Source organism: Nelumbo lutea, chromosome 3 (genome assembly GCF_056320005.1).
Source record: "Nelumbo lutea isolate HS-2025 chromosome 3, American lotus-T2T, whole genome shotgun sequence".
In the NCBI taxonomy this organism is placed as follows: Eukaryota; Viridiplantae; Streptophyta; class Magnoliopsida; order Proteales; family Nelumbonaceae; genus Nelumbo; species Nelumbo lutea.
Window position 1 is genome coordinate 62,270,067 of NC_142686.1, and position 9,370 is coordinate 62,279,436.

A 9,370-nucleotide genomic window follows, 5' to 3' on the forward strand; every position below is an offset into this window, starting at 1 on the left:
TTGGCCCATGAAGATCCCAATGCACACATTTCTAACATTTTAGAAATATGTGACACCTTCAAATATAATGGGGTAAGTGATGATGCCATTAGGCTGAGGTTATTCCCATTTTCTTTGAAGGATAAAGCCAAAGCATGACTGATTTCATTACCGACAGGATTAATAGCTACATGGGATGAAATGGTCGGCCGTTTTCTCTCTAAATATTTTCTCCCTTCAAAAACTGCTAAAATGAGGAATGGCATCACTACTTTTTTTCCAGCAAGAGGGGGAATCTTTATATGAGTCATGGGAATGATACAAGGAGCTGTTGAGGAGAGTTCCTCATCATGGCCTTCCCATATGGCTGCAAGTGCAGACTTTCTATAATGGTCTTACCGACTCAAATAAGACCATATTAGATGTTGCAGCTGGAGGGTCCATAAATAATAAAACTCCTAAGGTTGCCATGCACTTATTGAGGAAATGGCAGCCAACAACTATCAATGGCATTCTGAAAGGACTCAAGTTGGCAATCAGTTCATGCCATCTACTGAACAAGTTGACTTTGTTAGTAATTCGTCAAGATAGCTAGGTTACCAAAGTCACCATACCTTTCACCCAGGATGGAGGGGACATTCAAATCATCCCTGGCCAAGTTAGCATACTTCAAAGCCTTTCCACCAGACTTATCATCAGCCCGAACCAAAGTCCAATTTGGAGGAACTGATGACAAAATTTATAACAAGTGCGGAAACTAGGTTCTAGAACCAAGAAGCCTCAATCAAAAACCTGGAAAACCAAGTGGGGCAATTGGCACAATTGATCTCTTCCAGAATGTCGGAAACTCTTCCAAGCAACACTGAAGTGAATCCACGAGAGCGGGTGCAAGCTATTACCTTAAGAAGTGGAAAAGAGTTGCCCGAGGTAGAAAAGAAGAATTGGGCTGAACCCAAGGCAGAAACAAGTCTTGGGACTAGACAACAAAAGAAGGGAACAACCAGAAACACAACAAGGGATGCACCAGCAGCCACAAGTTCCATTCCCTAACAGGCTGAAGCAACAGAAATTGGAGAAGGAATTTGGTAAGTTTCTTGAAATTTTTAAAAGTTTACACATTAATATCCCTTTTGCTGATGCTTTAGCCCAGATGCCACACTATGCAAGGTTTTTGAAAGAATTATTAGCAAACAAAAGGAAACTGGGAGATATGGCTATAGTTGCTTTAAATGAGGAATGTTTTGCTATCCTTCTGAACAAGCTGCCTCAAAAACTTAAGGATCCAGGGAGTTTAACTATTCCTTGTACTATAGGCAGTCTCAAAATTGAAAAAGCTTTATGTGACCTAGGAGCTAACATCAATTTAATGCCATATTCTATCTTCAAGAAATTAGGATTGAATGAACCTCAACCCACTAGAGTGGCATTACAATTGGCTGATAGATCCATTAGACATCCTAGGGGGATCATAGAAGATGTTTTAGTTAAAGTTGACAAATTCATTTTTCCAATTGATTTCATTGTGTTAGACATGCAAGAAGATGTAGAAGTCCCACTGATCTTAGGGAGACCTTTCCTGACTACCAGGAAAGCAATGATTGATGTCCAACAAGGACAACTCAGCCTTAGGATACAAGATGAAGAGGTTATTTTTAAAATGTCTGATGCTATGAAACATGCACCCTCTAGTGATGATTCTTGTTTTATGATTGATGCCATTGAATTGACAATTGATGAATGCTTCTAAGTAAGTAGATTAGCTGATCCTCTTCAACTCTACCTCCAGCAGGGAGACATGGAAAAAGGAGAAAATGAAGAATTAAACCTCATGACAGCATACCTAAATGATAAGCCTCAATTCAAGGGAAAGAGGTTTCTCAAGTTAGAGAACCTAGGCAAATTGCCTGGACCATCAGGTAAGCCATCATCCCAAGAACCCCCCACCCTTGAATTGAAGCAATTATCTTCCCATTTAGAGTATGCTTTCCTTGAGGCACCATCAAATCTCCTCGTAATAATTTCCGCAGCACTAAATCCCTTACAAAAAGAAAAGCTATTAAGAGTGCTGCGAGAACACAAAAATGCTATAGCTTGGAAGATAGAGGATATCAAAGGCATTAATCCATCAATCTATACTCACAGAATTTTGATGGAAGAGAACAGCAAGCCTTTTGTTCAGCCCCAAAGTTGCCCTGTGCAAGTTGCCACCCCCAACATCTGTTCGTTCTTTGAGAAGTTTCTTAGGACATGTCGGATTCTATAGGAGGTTTATTAAGGATTTCTCAAAAATTGCCAAGCCATTATCTACCTTGCTTCAGAAAGAAGTGACTTTTGAATTTTCAATTGAATGCCTTCATACTTTCAACATCTTGAAAGACAAATTGATCCATGCATCTATCATGGTAGCACCCGATTGGACCCTCCCATTTGAATTAATGTGTGATGCGAGTGATTCTGCTATAGGAGTTGTTTTAGGATAAAGAATGAACAAACATTTTCAGCCAATTTACTATGCTAGCAGAACCTTGAATGGACCCCAACTCAATTACACCACTACCGAAAAAGAGCTGCTAGCGGTAATATTTGCACTTGACAAATTTCGTTCATATCTGATATTGTCCAAGGTTATTGTCCACACAGATCACTCGGCATTAAGGCACTTTCTTACCAAGAAAAACTCAAAACCAAAACTGATCAGGTGGATCCTTTTGTTGCAAGAGTTTGACATTGAGATTAGAGACATGAAGGGTGTTGCAAACCTGGTTGCTGACCATCTCTCCCGATTGGACAAGGTAAGCTCAAAAGAGGAAATAACTAGAAACATTTGGTAGGAATTTCCAGATGAATAGCTGTACTCAATCCAGGAATACTCATCTCCTTGGTATGCTGATTTTGCTAATTATCTAGCTACACAAGTCCTTCCTCCTAACCTTTCATATCAACAGAAAAAGAAATTCCTTTCTGATGTAAAATACTATCTGTGGGAAGAACCATTTTTGTATAAATTGTGTGCAGATCATATCATAAGGAGATGTGTCCCCGAGGAGGAACTGGAGTCGGTTCTCCACTTTTGCCATGATAAAGAAGCAGGAGGTCATTTTGGATCTAGCCGCACTACAGCCAAGGATTTGCAATCAGGTTTTTATTGGCCCACACTTTTCAAAGATGCCCATAGGTACGTGTCCACATGTGACAAATGCCAAAGATCGGGAAACATTTCCCGGTGGAATGAAATGCCCCTTTCCAATATCTTGATCTGTGAAATCTTTGATGTTTGGGGTATAGATTTCATGGGACCTTTCCCAAATTCTTTTGGTAATAAGTACATCCTCGTTGCAGTGGACTATGTATCCAAATGGGTAGAAGCCATGGCTTTACCCACAAATGACTCAAGGAGGGTGGTACACTTCCTAAAGAAGCTATTCTCCCGATTTGGCACCCCGTGAGCCATAATTAGTGATAGGGGAACTCACTTCTGCAATAGCCAATTTGAGAGGTTAATGCAGAAATATGGAATTACACATAAATTAGCTACCCCTTATCACCCTCAAACTAGTGGCCAAGTGGAGTTGGCTAACAGGGAACTCAAAAGAATTCTGGAAAAGACCATAGCATCTGCCAAAAAAGATTGGTCCATCAAATTAGATGATGCATTGTGGGCATACAGAACTGCATTTAAGACACCCATTGGCATATCCCCCCATAGATTGGTCTTTGGTAAAGCATGCCATTTACCAGTTGAATTAGAACACAAGGCCTATTGGGCTCTTAAATTTTTAAATTTTGACATTCAAGCCACAGGGGCTAAAAGGTGGTTGCAATTGAATGAATTTGATGAATTCAGACTTGTTGCCTATGAGAATGACAAAGTTTATAAAGAAAGAACAAAAAACTGGCATGATAAGAACTTGCTGAGATGGGACTTTTATGTAGGCCAACAGGTATTGTTATATAATTCCTATCTCCGCTTGTTTCCGGGTAAGCTGAGATCCAGGTGGTCTGGACCCTTTACCATTTTACAGGTTTTTCTCCATGGGGCTATAGAAACCACCCACCCAGTTTAGGGCACATTTAAAGTAAATGGTCAGCGCCTAAAACCATATTTAATTGGAGGTACTGTACCCCCTCCATCCATTGTTTATCTTGATAACCAATAATCTTCTTTGCTTGATCCATAACAGGTTAAGGCATCTCTTTGTCATTTGCCTTTTTAGAATATTAGTTAGCAAAATAAAGATCTTCTTCTCAAAATTCCAATTCTTTAAGGACACTGTTCATCCTTTTCTTTTCTTCAGTTTGCTCTAGAAAGAGTGATTCCCTAACACTACGAACATTGAGGACAATGTTCAACTTAAGTGTGGGGGAGTGAGCCCTAGGGTATGGGGGCTGAAACCATGCATCTCATTCATCCCAACACACATATGCAGGCAATGACATAACCAAAAAAGACTAGAACCCCTCAATTTCATTATTATTTATTTGATGATTTTTAAGAAGAAATTCAATGAGTTGAGGGAGACTGATGTACTTATTAAGTTTTTATTCTTGTGAATGACCCAATTTGATATATGCATGAGAAAAGGGGAGTTGAATATGCTTTTCAGCATGACTAGCCCTAACTATCTTCATGTGTATGGAAGCCCTTGATTTCATGGTTAATGGTCAAGAGAGCTAGTGCACATCTGAAGTGCTGATTCTTGAGGTTCAATAATTGCAAAGAAGGACAAAAGCCCAAATTGACTCCGCTATTTTGAGCTGAATAGTAAAACTAGCAGCTCAGAACATGAGTCCTATTTACCTACCTCAAGCAAGTGACCAATGTGAGATGGAGCATAAGATGCACTCACACCAAAAAAAAAAAAGAAAAAAAAAAGAAAAAGAAAAAGAGAGAGAAAAGTGTGTGAGATGGAGCATAAAATGCACTCACACCGGAAAAAAGAAGAAGAAAAGGGTGAGATGGAGCATAAGATGCACTCACCCTTAGAAATAAGTAATTGTGGTGACAACTCAGGTTCAAAGGGGCACTCTAAAGTTGAACTCTCATTAAGAATTAGTTATAGATGTGAAACTTAGTGAAATTTGATTATTAACCTTGACAATTAAGGAGCTGATTTATATGAATTAGGAGTGAAGGCTAGACTATGATGAAATTCATATTCTCCTTCCCTTGGATCTTAGTCATATGTTAAATGGTAATTTACAAGAATAAGAGCTGAGCACTTACAAAAGTTCCCCGACTACTCAATGCATTTCTATCTTAAAAAGTTCATCAGGTAAATGGTGAGAACAGAAGGGGGGGAATGTTCAGTTTATGGCAATTGTCTTTGCTTGAGGGCAAGCAAAAGCTTAAGTGTGGGGGTATTTGATGAACCTACAATTTATCTATAATTTTTGAGGACTTTAGCATGGATTTTTATGCCGGTTTTATTAATTTTTGCCTTAATTTAGCTTAATGCTAAGAATAAGCTTTAGGGATAATTAATTCAAGGAAATGAAGGAAAAAGGCAAGAAAAGAATGTTCAAAAAGACCAATTTCAGCCCATCCCAGTTGTGGAAGCAAGAGAGAGCACTTCAGCCCAAGAAGAGCAAGTGGATTCCTTGAGAAAACCCAAGAAAAGAAAGCCTAGCTAAGAGTAGAAATCAGCCCAGCAAAGAAGGCCCATTCTTAGCTCAAAAGAGCAGATCAAAGTATAGCTATCATGTGCTAAGAGAGAGCCTAAGTGCAGCCCAAATAGCATCCCTTAGGAGACTTTTAAGAGAGCTCCAAAAAGTTCAAGAAAGGGGTGTAATACACCCCATTCTAGAGGCTTCAAGAAGGGGCAAGAGCCCCTTTGAAAAACTATATAAGGAGGCCTCTAGGAGGGGGAGAGGTGTTCAATTACTTGAGAGGAAGGCTCTCCCACTCTTAGAGGTTCGGCCACCTTGAGAGAAGAGAAGAGAAGAAGGCTAGGCGCAAGGAAGAAGAAGAAGAAGGGCTAAAGGAAGTTCAAGTCAAGCAAGCAAGAAGAAGAATGTGAGTTCGAAATTAGGGGTTTGTGATTCAAAGATCTTTTGTAATAACTCAATTGTGATTCATTCTCCTTTAATTCGAATTCAATTTCTTTGTTATATTTTCTTTCCTCTTTCTCCTTCTTCCATTCTTTCTTGATGTATTTCAGCTTGTAAAATTTCAGTTCAGCAATCAAATTCTTTTTGATTCATTCGAATGGTTATGAATTGTACTTGAAGTTTCTTGAATAGGGGTTAAATTGTAGATTAATTCGGCCAATTAACCTTCAAAACTCAGATCTGAGATTGCAAGATCTGAATTGCTTGAAAGAGAATTCATATCTGCGAATTTCAGATTGGCTGAATGGATTTAAAGCTTGGAATTCCTAGAGTGCTTGAGAGAGACTCTAGGAATTCAGATCTACTATTCCAAAATTGAATTGAGTACAAGGTTAGAAATAACTTGCACAATTCAGTTGGTGATCAATTCAGATTTGAATTGATGCCTTAGAATTGTTTGAAGAAACACATGCATAGGGATTAGATTCTTGCTAGAGATAGAAGAATTGTCACTCATGCATAGGATGAACATGCGCTTGAGAGAGGCTGTTCATGACCTTGGGGTTTCACCAAACCAAGGCTCAATCATGATTTATTCGAATGATCCAAATTGATAGATTGCTGAATTTTGAGATTGACATTTACTACTTACTCTTCTAACCTGATTTGAAGGCAATTGGGCTAATGATTTAGATAGATTTTAGTTTAGGATTTTTAGCTTTCATTAAAGTTTTAATTTATTTGGTAATCAGATAAGAAATACTTAATTTAGTATTGATACTTGTTACCTAAATCCTCGTGGGAACGATACTCTATTCACTACTTTGCTACTTGAATGGCTAGTGCACTTGCTTGTGTCACAATGAGCAACACACCACTCCTTCCACCCTCAAACTTCTCGAGCTAGGCCTTCCGTATTACCTGGCCAAATTTCAGATTTATAGAAGAGAATTAAAACACAAATTAAATCTCATAAAAGTAAATTTGCATGAAGGAAAAATAAATTGAAATTAAATAACGGAAAGTAATTTTAAAACTAAAGAAAAAATTGATTGGGATTCAAATCCAAATGTGGCAGTAGTGGTGTTGGCGAACTGCAAGTAGGAACCCCTCCTCTTGCCTGGGCATCCCTCTCTTCCTCTACCCTTGAACTTATCAAGATCAACCTTTCTTCTTACTTAGGTGAATTGACCAACCCTTTCTACAAGGCCCTGGGACCCTTTTTATAGAGAAGGGTGGACACAACTGAAAATAGGGAGAAATATAGGGAGCGATAGTTGGGATTTAGTAAAGTTAGGGATGCCCTAGGGTTTCTAATGGATGGCTAAGATGGTTTTGGGGTGATCCTATGGTAGAAAATAAAAGGAGAAGGCACCCAATATTATGTAGGGCTGAGATTTGGGCGCCCAGAAATGGAGGGTGTAGATTAGAACATATAGGATTGAAGGGTTAAGATTAAAAGAATAGGTGGTGCCCTAGAGTGAATGGTTGGGTTAAGATTAGTAGAATAGGTGGCTCCCTAGGGTTTAAAAGCTACAGAGGAGAGCCCTAAAATGAGTGCTTGAGATTAGAAGAGGTGGAGGGTGGAGATTAAACACGTAGGAGTGGCTAGGGTTTGCTAAGAGTGAAAATATTAGGTTAAAAAGGCTCCTTAGGGTTTAAAAGCTATAGAAGAGAGCCCTAAAATGAGTGGTTGAGATTAAAAGAGGTGGAGGGTGGAGATTAAACACCTAGGGGTGGCTAGGGTTTGCTAACAGTGAAAAGATTAGGTTAAAAAGGCTCCCTAGGGTTTGCTAAGGAGAGGGGAGCATGGTAATACAATAGGATGGGCGCCAACTAGGTTTAGCAGATAGGAGGCACCCTCCTATTCTCAGTTCTTTACAAAAACACCCCCACTCTCGGTTGGTCTTCACACCAGCTTCCCAAAAATTGCACTTTAGCCTAGAAAACTTCCCAGTTTTCTGCATAATTTGTCCAAAGACCCTCAGAGGTCACATAATTGATTTTAACTGGGAAAATGGTACACTTTGACTACACTAAGGCCAAAAATACCCCTGAATTGATTTAGTTGCCAATGAGGGAGAGTGTAGCCATGCTCCTCTAATGAAGAGGGCTAGGTCTATGAGGGTGCCCTACTTCTTCCATCCTAATAGGGTACCAGAGCCCTCGGGTGTGCCTCCATTGCGAGTTCGCGAGAGTGGACAGGGGTCTTTGGCCTCGAACGATGTAGGTGGGCCTACGGGTGACCAAGGGGTCCTGATAATAGTCCCTATGGAGGGGGCCATTCTAGTTGTAAAACTAGAAGAGCTAGTGATTGCCTCATCTTCACCCAAAGGTGCCATAGTCTGATTTTCGAGCGGGTGGATGAAAAGAAAGGCTCCCCTCACCCAAAGTGAGGTTTTAGAGATGACAATTCGGTAAGCTTCTTGTAAGTTATGCTTTGTGTTGCTTTTTGGTCTATGATGAAGTGGAGTTGTGCTAACATTGCTTTTCCTTTGTTCTTGTTGCAGCTTGTTGGAAATGAAGGTGAGTAGGTAGTCACAGGCATCATGGAGATTCCTTTGGATCAGTCGATAGAGGCTCTGGCATCACCTTCGGTTAGGGCAGGTTTGGTGAGTATTTAGGCTCATGTCTTAATTGTAGTCTGTGGTGTGCCCAAAAGCACGTTGTCAAACACTCCAGAACATCAGTTTAAACATTTATAGAACTTTATCGATTCTCAAACAACTACTAACGTAATAAATGGGTGAGAACAGGTTGTATCCACAGGGAAGCGAGGGACAAAATTAATATTTTCTTAGATCCGGACAAAAGAACACAAAGGGGAGTTGTAGAAATATAAAATTAATTAATTAAAAAATGAATTCATTAAAACCAATTTCGAACAGTACTCAAAATAACAGGTGCATAAAAAATAAATAATAGAAACAAATAAATAAAATAAACAAAATAAAAATGTCTAAGAATCGAATCAGAGGTAGCAGTTTATGGATCTCTCCTTCCACCCTCGAACTTCTCGAGCTAGGCCTTTTGTCTTACTTGGCTGGATTTTAGATCTGCAGAAGAGAATTAAAACACAAATTAAATCTAATAAAAGTAAATTTGCATGAAGGAAAAATAAATTGAAATTAAAGATTAGAAAGTAAATTTAAAACTGAAGAAAATATGGTTGGGATTCAAATCCAGAGGTGGTAGTAGTGGTATTGGCATACTGCAAGTAGGAACCCCTCCTATTGCCTGGACATCCTCCTCTTTCTCTACCCTTGAACTTCTCAAGAGCACCCTTCCTTCTTACTTAGGTGAATTGACCAACCCCTTTTACAAGGCCCTGGGACCCTTTTTA

The 9,370-nt window shown here is 39.3% G+C and overlaps 1 non-coding gene across 1 annotated transcript; it reads right to left on the minus strand.

Annotated features, from left to right (window-relative positions):
• Positions 1-228: 228 nt before the first annotated feature.
• Positions 229-336, minus strand: LOC148865285 (small nucleolar RNA R71). Its single transcript, XR_016112124.1, has one exon. It is a non-coding gene; the product is annotated as a small nucleolar RNA R71 (small nucleolar RNA).
• Positions 337-9,370: the final 9,034 nt, after the last annotated feature.